This window comes from Physeter macrocephalus, chromosome 17 (genome assembly GCF_002837175.3).
Source record: "Physeter macrocephalus isolate SW-GA chromosome 17, ASM283717v5, whole genome shotgun sequence".
In the NCBI taxonomy this organism is placed as follows: domain Eukaryota; kingdom Metazoa; phylum Chordata; class Mammalia; order Artiodactyla; family Physeteridae; genus Physeter; species Physeter macrocephalus.
In genome coordinates, this window is record NC_041230.1 from 51,899,276 (window position 1) to 51,907,812 (window position 8,537).

The 8,537-nt window shown below is 56.0% G+C and overlaps 1 protein-coding gene across 5 annotated transcripts in view; it reads right to left on the bottom strand.

Moving 5' to 3' along the window:
- MEAK7 (MTOR associated protein, eak-7 homolog) overlaps positions 1 to 8,537 on the bottom strand; it is an 88,592-nt gene that overhangs the window by 62,617 nt on the left and 17,438 nt on the right. Inside the window, exon 1 of one of the 5 annotated variants that reach the window (XM_028477716.2) lies at positions 8,111 to 8,161. The exons of 2 other annotated variants lie outside the window; for them this stretch is intronic. The gene's annotated coding sequence lies outside the window, so the exon portion shown is untranslated. Of the gene's footprint in view, positions 1 to 8,110; positions 8,162 to 8,537 lie in introns of those variants that run through there. 2 more of the 5 variants (XM_028477719.2, XM_028477721.2) reach the window with 2 other exon arrangements.

An 8,537-nucleotide genomic window follows, 5' to 3' on the forward strand; every position in this document is an offset into this window, starting at 1 on the left:
CGGGCCTCTCACTGCTGCGGCCTCTCCCGTGGCGGAGCACAGGCTCCGGACGCGCAGGCCCGGCGGCCATGGCTCACGGCCCCAGCCGCTCCGCGGCATGTGGGATCCTCCCGGACCGGGGCACGAACCCGCGTCCCCCGCATCGGCAGGCGGACTCCCAACCGCTGCGCCGCCAGGGAAGCCCCGCCCCCAACTATTAACTCAGGATCTGCATTTTAACAAGACCCCTGGGAGACCCAGCATCGCCCAGGTTCAACCTGGTTCACTAAAGGCAAAATGCAAGGACACGGTCAATGTGGTGGCCTCCCGGGTTTGGGCCTCCCAGGCCTCCAAGCCCACCTATTCTTCATAGGACAGGTGCTACAGCTATCATCCTCCAGTGTTCAAGCTTGATTTTCCTGGAATGGGTCTTGTAAATATTACTTCCTGGAGCTGCTCTAATGAAGCACCGCAAACTGTGGGGCTTAAAACAACAGAAATGTATTCTCTCACAGACCCAGAGGTCAGCATCCAAAATCGAGGTGTCGGCAGGGTGGGTCCCCTCCGGGGCGCTGGGGGACAGTCCGTCCCAGGCCTCTCCCAGCTTCTGGTGGCTGCCAGCGATCCCGGGCATTAGGGACCTCGTAGACGCATCAGTGCTGTCTCCGCCTGCATCACCATACGGCCTTCCTGAGGCTGTGACTTCTGTCTCTCATCAGGACACCTGTCATTAGATTCAGGGCCCACCCTAATCCAGGATGAGCTCCTCTCCACAGCCTTAAGTATATCTGCAAAGTCCCTACTTCCAAACAAGGTCACGTGCCCAGGGGCCAGGTATGAGGGCTGGGACCTGCCTTTTTACGGGGGCTGCCATTCAGCCCCCCGAAGGTCTGCTCTGTGGCTTGCACCTCTGAGTATTTCAGCCCCTCTTCTCCGGAGGTTTTATGTTTAAGTCTCCACTCTCATCTGGGAGGAAGAAAGGCTGCATCCTCCTTTAAGAGATTTCAGTTTCCAAGAGCTAATGGTGGACGCCGCCTTCATCCCAGACAGGTGCCACCAGCCTCAATGACAGTGGCACCAGCGGCTATTGACACCCGCCAGGAAGCTGAGGCTGGAGAGGGACCGCCAGGTGGCACTCCTCCCCCAGGGGTGGGGGTGTGGCCTTGAGACAGGGCCCCACCCACCAACCAGCAAATTTCACAGAATAAACTGGGGCACCCAGGAGAGGCAACCAGGGAACGATCCGGCCCTAAGTAAGAGGATGTTCATCTGGCGGTGCTTTCTGAAACACCTAACACCCGACACTGAAGGATCTGGGAGTTGGTTTGATGAGAGCCACTGACTGTGAGTGTCCCCAGGCCTCGGGGCTCAGGTGCTGGAGGTTACCTGAGCTGGGCCACGTGTGACACACACACTTGGACAGCACAGGCTGTTGGATCCAGAGCGTAGCTGAGTCGAAAGATCCAACTTCCCGTCGCTCTTGGTGTAGACCAGCGGCTCTCAGCCTGGGACCCTCCTCATCTTCTAACCCTGTCCTGCAGCGGACTTTTGCCTCCAGAACCCACCCTCTTCAGGGCTACTCTGTCTGTGCTCCTGGGTTTGTGGTGGCCATGGGGGTGCACCGCTCAGATCTCTCTCCAAGAGAGAACGCAGCAGCCTCCCTGCTCCCAGCCAAGGACAGACGTGGAGGAATGGGTCATTCCGGCCTCCCCGGCGGCTCCTCCACCACCTCATCTTCTCTCTGGGGCTCCGCATCAGCAGGGCCAAGACTCCCTCTGTGCTGCCCTGCAGGCCGAGCCTCTCCTTCTGCGTCTCCTTTCCCGGGTGTCAGACCCGCACCGTAGGTCTCCCCTCCTGCTCCCTCCCCACCAATCCATCACAGGCTTCCCACCCAATCACTCTTGCACGTCTAATTCCAACCAGGCATCTGAATTGGCACACAGAGTTCAACTTGGCTTCTAGCTCAGGACCCAGCAGGTGGGTGGGTCCCCACATCCAGGAATGGGATTCGAGACACACGTGGCCACAACATGACAAGTGTCCTCTCTCCCCAGAGTCCCACCCCAAGCAGCAGCCGACCCTCTCTCTCCCTCCCCAGCACCCTTGCTCTCTCCTCTCTCCCATCCTTCTCTCCCTTTTAAACACCTGGTCTCCTCTTCCCTGCATCTCTCTGCTGTGCCCTTTCTCATAGAAACATAACCCATTTCCCTGATCAGAGCTATAAAGATCTGAGAGGCGCCAATCAGGTAGTCCTGCCATCGGTCCCACTTGGAAGAGTAGAGAAGGATGTGCATACTTTTTGTTAATATTTTCCCCATCCCATGGACACCAACTTAATGATTACAATAACTTAATAACTCGCTTTTGGAGTTACTGCTAAGCATCCCTTACTTTACATCAAGATGAAAGTTCAGGGAATTGCTGACCATTTGCCCAGAAGAACCTAAGGAAGGCCCCTCCTGACCAGCCAGTGGTCCCCAGACCACACCTTCAGGAGCTCTGTCCTAAGGGTGCCCCCATCGCCCCTCTCCCCAGCTCGACCTTGGAACTGAGAGCACCCCACTCCCCACCCCACAAGCCTTGTGTGCAGAGAAGCACCTCAGCCCCAGGCTTGGGGAGGGCTCCCCCTCTCCTGCTGACCCCAAACTCCCTCCTGGCCTCCCTGCAGCCTCGTGGCCCCAGGGCTCTGCCTCCATCTTTTGTTCGTCTGCACGGGCCAAGCTAAGAGCATAAGCAGATTCCAGGCAAATCGCCCTCAGAAAGCACAATCCGCCTTTGCCAGCCCCGCCAGTCCAAGAGGCTGCCCCGACCTTCCATAACCTCCAGCTCCGGAAAGCCACGGGACACCCAGAGCGGGGGCGAGTGGCCCCAGCACATTCGCGGTGGAAGCCGAGGCCTCAGAGAACTTCGGGCGTGTTGCCTCTTTGGTCAGGACTGAAGAGTTCCCGATGCTCTTCTAAGGCCCACCAACCCCACCGTGGAGATGACGAGCCCAGCCCCTCGGCAGCCCACGAGGTGGGAAACAGGGAGACGGAGGCTGCGCCATCAACGACCCAGAGGCTTTCCAGCGGTGCACGCGCCAGGCTCAGAGAAACGTGGTTCTCCCTCTGAAGTTGTATTTGCCCGTGTGAATCTCAGATCGTTGGTTCCAAGGAAGAGACTCTCAGGTTCAGTCCCTTGCTCTCTAGACCCAGTATTTCTCTGACTGCTCAGAGGAATCTTGTGGGGAGGACGACCCCTGATTTTGCAGGTGGGAGAAATGCTGCTCAGAGAGGTCTAGGAACTTGCCCAATGTCACACAGCCGGAAAGGGCAGCTTGTCCGGCCGCCTAGGAACCGACCAAAAGAATCTTCCAACAGAGCTCTGTTCCTTGAGCAAACATAGGTTGTTATTTTAAAACGTAACAACACCAAGCACACGTATCGTGCTCACAACCTGCCAGGTGCTGCTGTGAGCCCTTCACCGGCACTGTTTCATTTGATCATCTCGGAGGCAGGTTCAAGTATGACAGCTGAGGAAACCGAGACACAGAAAGGTTAATGGACTCCCTGAAAATCACACAAGGAGGTCGGAGCTGGGATTTACACTCGGCATGTGGTTCGGAATCGATGAGCTTCAACTGCTGCCCTCTGCCAGAGGAAAGAAAGGAAACACCAAGAAAAGAGAAGTGGGTTTGGCTCATGAACAGGATCAAAACTCACTGAATTTAAGGGCAGAAATCCCCTTGGCCTTTAGCATCGAACAGCTTTTGTGATGAAGCCACGGTCAAACAGAGACGGCAGAGCCTCCGGGTAAAGAGACGCGGCCCAGGAGCCAAGCTCTGCAGATTCCCTAGTTGTGTGACCTGCGCCCGCCCTTTAGCTGGCCTCAGTTTCCCCATCTTTAAAATGTACATAATCACTTGATTACAAGTGTTGTGAAGGATAATACAACAGGACCAGGAGAAAGGGTCACAGAAGAACGCGACCTGGGCTTCCCCGGTGGCGCAGTGGTTAAGAATCCGCCTGCCAATGCAGGGGACACGGGTTCGATCCCTGGTCCGGGAAGATTCCACATGCCGCGGAGCAACTAAGCCCCTGCGCCACAACTACTGAGCCCGTGTGCCACAACTACTGAAGCCCACGCACCTAGAGCCTGTGCTCTGCAACAAGAGAAGCCACCACAATAAGAAGCCCACGCACCGCAACTAGAGAAAGCCCGCGCGTAGCAACAAAGACCCAACGCAGCCAAAAATAAATAAATAAATTTAAAAAAAGAAGAATGCGACCTGGTCAGGGAGGGTGGGAGCTTAGGAGATGGACAGTAAGGCGAGAGGACAAATCAGGCCAGGCTGCAGGAAAGTGTGGTCATGGTCCAGCAGCACCAGTGAGGTCTGAGGGTCTGTTAGAAATGCAGGATCTCAGCCCCCACCCCCAGACCTGCCGAACCAGAATCTACATTTTAGCAAAAGATCCTCCAGGGGATGTGTATGCAGGTTAAATTCTGAAAAGTCCAGCCCTGCCTCATGGGATTCTTGTTTGGAGTCAAGAAAATCTAAAGTTCCTGGTACCTTACTGGCTTCGATGAAGGTCAGCTCCTTCCCCGCCCCCACCCTCCCCCAGCACGTGGTCACGACGACCCCGGGGAGCCAGCGGTTAACAACAGTTGCCCGGTGCCTGCCCTTCACATACACAGTTTCATTTCATCCTCAGTGTGCCCCAGGTGAAGTAGAAACTTCTGGCACCACGTTACAGATGAGGAAACAGGCGCTCACAGAGAGAGGCCCCTTGACTTGCCCCCGTTCCCTGGGGCCGAGGCAGGCGGGGGCCCAAGTCTGTGTGATGCCCCAGCCCTTGTTCTAACCACTGCGCTCTCTTGCCATGTCACTCAGCCTGCACCGTTTGGAACCCTGGGCTTGCGTGCTGCGTTTCTAAGAGCCACCCCCGGGCCCGCTCTCCCTCCCCTCCTCCATCCTCGGCTTCCAGGAGCCGGGAGAGGCGGCATCTCCTGGTGTGAAGACGGCCCCCGGGGGACCAGTTGGGAAACTCTGGACAAACGGGCTGTCCAAGCAGACAAGCTAGAACAGGAACAAAGAAACACAACAATGTTACCGACTTGCAAATTTAGGAGCACGCTGGACTCTGCCGGGTTTGCATTTTCGGCACAGCCATCTTTTTGCCCACTCTGCTGGCTGAAATCACTCTGTTCTGATTCTCTCATTCGCGGGCGCTACCAGGACAGTCACTGGGACAAGTGAATGGGATGCAAGCAGTGACCTTTCCAGAACAGAAGGGCCAGTCGCCTCTGCATTCCTGAGAGGAACTCCCCAGGAGCCACCGAGGACCTCGGAACCGGTTCTGGAAGCATGCTCCTCCACTGCTTACCATCTCCTCTACTCGGGAGTTCTGGTTTCTGGCTGCATATGCACACACTTGGTTTCCCTTCCAGGGGCGACGAGGCCCTGCTCCAGGATACCCCAGCAGTTTCCTGCCTTCAGTGGCAGGAGGAGAGGCGGGCATGGGTTCCGACCATCTCCTCCTCATCGGAGGGATGTCAGAGCCAAGGGCCACGAGTGGGAAGGAAGCCACCGGGCGGAGCGGCTGCCGGACATAGTCAATGCGGATGCTGCGCCGAGAACGTGATCTTGCTGCTGAAATAACATCGCGGCTGCGCATTCGTTCGACGCAATCTTAAAGCACATTTATGTGTTCCTTGTGAAAGTAATGTAACTACCTGCCAGAAACAAAAAGCAAGAAACCACACACACCCATTTGCGGCGAGGGTTCCCAGACCACACCCACATTCAGAGACTCACTGGAAGAAGTCAGGAGTTGCAGCACAGAGTCATTTCCACGGCAAAGATGTATTCACAGCAGCGGAGTCAGGATACAAAGCCAGATCAGAAGGCAAAGACCCACAGCTGGATGTTATCGGCTGAATGTTTGCGTCCCCTCAAAATTCGTATGTTGAAGCCTTAACCCCCAAACGTGACAGCAGCGGGGGATGGGCCTTTGGGGGTGTACATGGGAAGGGAATACTTGAACTCACAAAGGAGAATGAGAAGAGGATTCAGTTAATTCCTCAGTTAATTAAACACAGCAGCAGACACCTGCATTACTGAGAGGTGCCCATGGGGCTCTGCAGCCCCGCTCTCCGCACTGCTGCTGGGGCCCCCCTCCGCTGCACTGAGCGAAGGGAAGGTTCTCTTTGCTCTGATCTGATCCAGACTCCCCCTCTTCACTGTCATACACTGTGGCGGCCCCGTTTGGGGTCCTCAGGCTGCACTGCTCTGCCCTCGGTGCGTTCCTCCCCCAGACCTCGGGCTCCGTCTGCACTCGCCCGGCAGGAGGGAATGTAAAGGAGTTTGCTTTGCTCCCATCCCACCCCAGGGCTCCCTGCTAATGCCTGCTAGATGCCTGCTAGCAGGGCTCCCTGCTAGATGTCTTTTCCTTCATTTTATTCCTGGACTCTTCTGTCCATTCTGGTTTCCTGGCCTGTGGCTGCCCTCTTTGATGCAGTTCTGGGAAGAATTTTGAAATATCTTTTGTTCAGGTCGGAAGACCACCTTTCCGGCCGGGTCTGTCTGTCTAGCTCAAGACTCTCTGGGTTGCAGGTAACACGAACCCAGGGCTGGCTCCCAGGGGCCCACAACCTGCATAGTCACAGGGCCTGGCTTAGAAGGGTCCCCACTTGGTTTTATGCTCTGCTGTCACCAGCCTGAAATTCTGAATAATGTTTGAACAAGGGGCCCTACAGGTTCCTTCTGCACTAAGCCCCCAGCATTATGTGGCTGCTCCTACATAAAGCCACTCTAGAAACTTGAATTACCAAAGGAGATTTAGTGGAAGGTCAGGGGGTGTCTCAGAGAACCCAGAGGCGCGCATGTGGTTGGGTCTCACAGTGCTGGAAGCAGGGCCTGGAAAACAGCAAGGAGGTCTCTCTCTATCTCCCCCGCCCCTGCCTCCCCCTTGAGCTCCCCCTTCTGCACCCCTGCTTATTCTCTCTCTGAGCAAGACACACACGGCTGCCAGCCCCACCCAGGATTTCATCTCCTCTGTTCCAGAATCAGTCCGGACGGCGTTTCAAGGGGCAGAGACGCTGACTGGCCCAGCGCGGATCAGATGTCCAGCCTTCGTGCAATCAGTTCTGGCCCAGGGGGCAGGGCCCAGCAGAAAACAGAGTCAGCGGCTGGCAAGAGACAAATCTGCCTTGAAGCTTCCCGAGACACTTGGTCAACAGCCCCCTGGCTGCCGCCACCCGGAATTTACGGCTTCAGCACCTGGTGCTGACTCTGCCGTGAACTTCACTTGTAGGCGGGAGCTCCTCAAAGCCTATTTGGTGATTGATTAGCTGACCTTTGACCTTAAGTCCATTTCCAGCTGAGCTACTGATTGGGGCAAACCATCTCCCCTCTTGTCATTTTCTTTCTCCTCCCATTTAAAAACAAACCAAACTGAAACAAAGAAAACTTCTCATAGAGGCCGGAAGGGTGAACAATACAGAGATCTGTGAAATGGCTGGTCTGGAAAGAAGCTACACACACACACATACACAATAGAACTGCGTGTTTTCTAAGACACTGTAAGCAAGTTATATATCTTCGGCCCTTCAAAGTCTGACCAATACTAACTCATCGCAAAGCATTCCCTGGCGGGCATTCAGAGTTCTGCGCGACAGAGAGCGGGCCGCCCCAAAAGGAAGTTGATTAGACTCTGGGAGATAAATCTTGTTTACTTCCTTCCTCTCTTGAGATGATTACAAGCCGGGAACAAAGGCCCTGTGTCCCGAGAGGCGCCTCCACCCGACCCCTCATGCATTATGAATCGCAACCTCATCATTTCATGAAGCTTCCCACAGCCCGAAGTGGCTGCGGCCCATCCACGGGCCACACACTGCAGAGCCCCCTTGGCCCCTTCAGGCTGCTGGCCCCCCACTGCCGGGCGCCAGCCTCCGGGAACTAACCCCTGGCCGTAAGTGCCAGCCGGGCCCTTCTGCTGATGCCGCCAGAAGGCCCCTTCGCCACGAAGGCTCTTCCGCTTCCCCTGACAAGCTGGCCCTCCCTGCCTGAGGGGGTCCAGACCGGCAGGGAGGCCGGGTGCCCTAAGGGGGTAACAAGCACAGGCTTTGGGGGCAGAAACAGCAGCCTTCAAACCTGCCCACTTCCCAGCTGCTGCCCGGGAGGGTTACTTCCACGCTCCGTGCCTTCGGCTCCTTGTCTGCAAAAGGGGGCTGATGACAGTAATGCTGATCTCATAGGGGTGGTGAGAGGTTAAATGTGATCACATGTGTGAAGTGCTTGGGCAGAAGGGCTTGGCCACGGGGAGCAGGGGATGAACTCCAGCCAGGGCCGCTGTGGAATCTGTGGGCCCAGGCGAAGGGAAAATGTGCAGCCCTTGCTCAAAAGGCATAAAAAAGACTTTTCCTCTTCTTCATCTTTCCCTTTGCGTCTTTCTCTCTCTCTCAAACTGTCGTGGTGTTTTTCGTTTGTTATTTAATGACAGGCTCCCTCAGACAGAGGATGCTCATGGGACAAGTGGGTGGAGAGCAGCAGTGGTTACTGGGAGGGGGGGAGGGGGGAA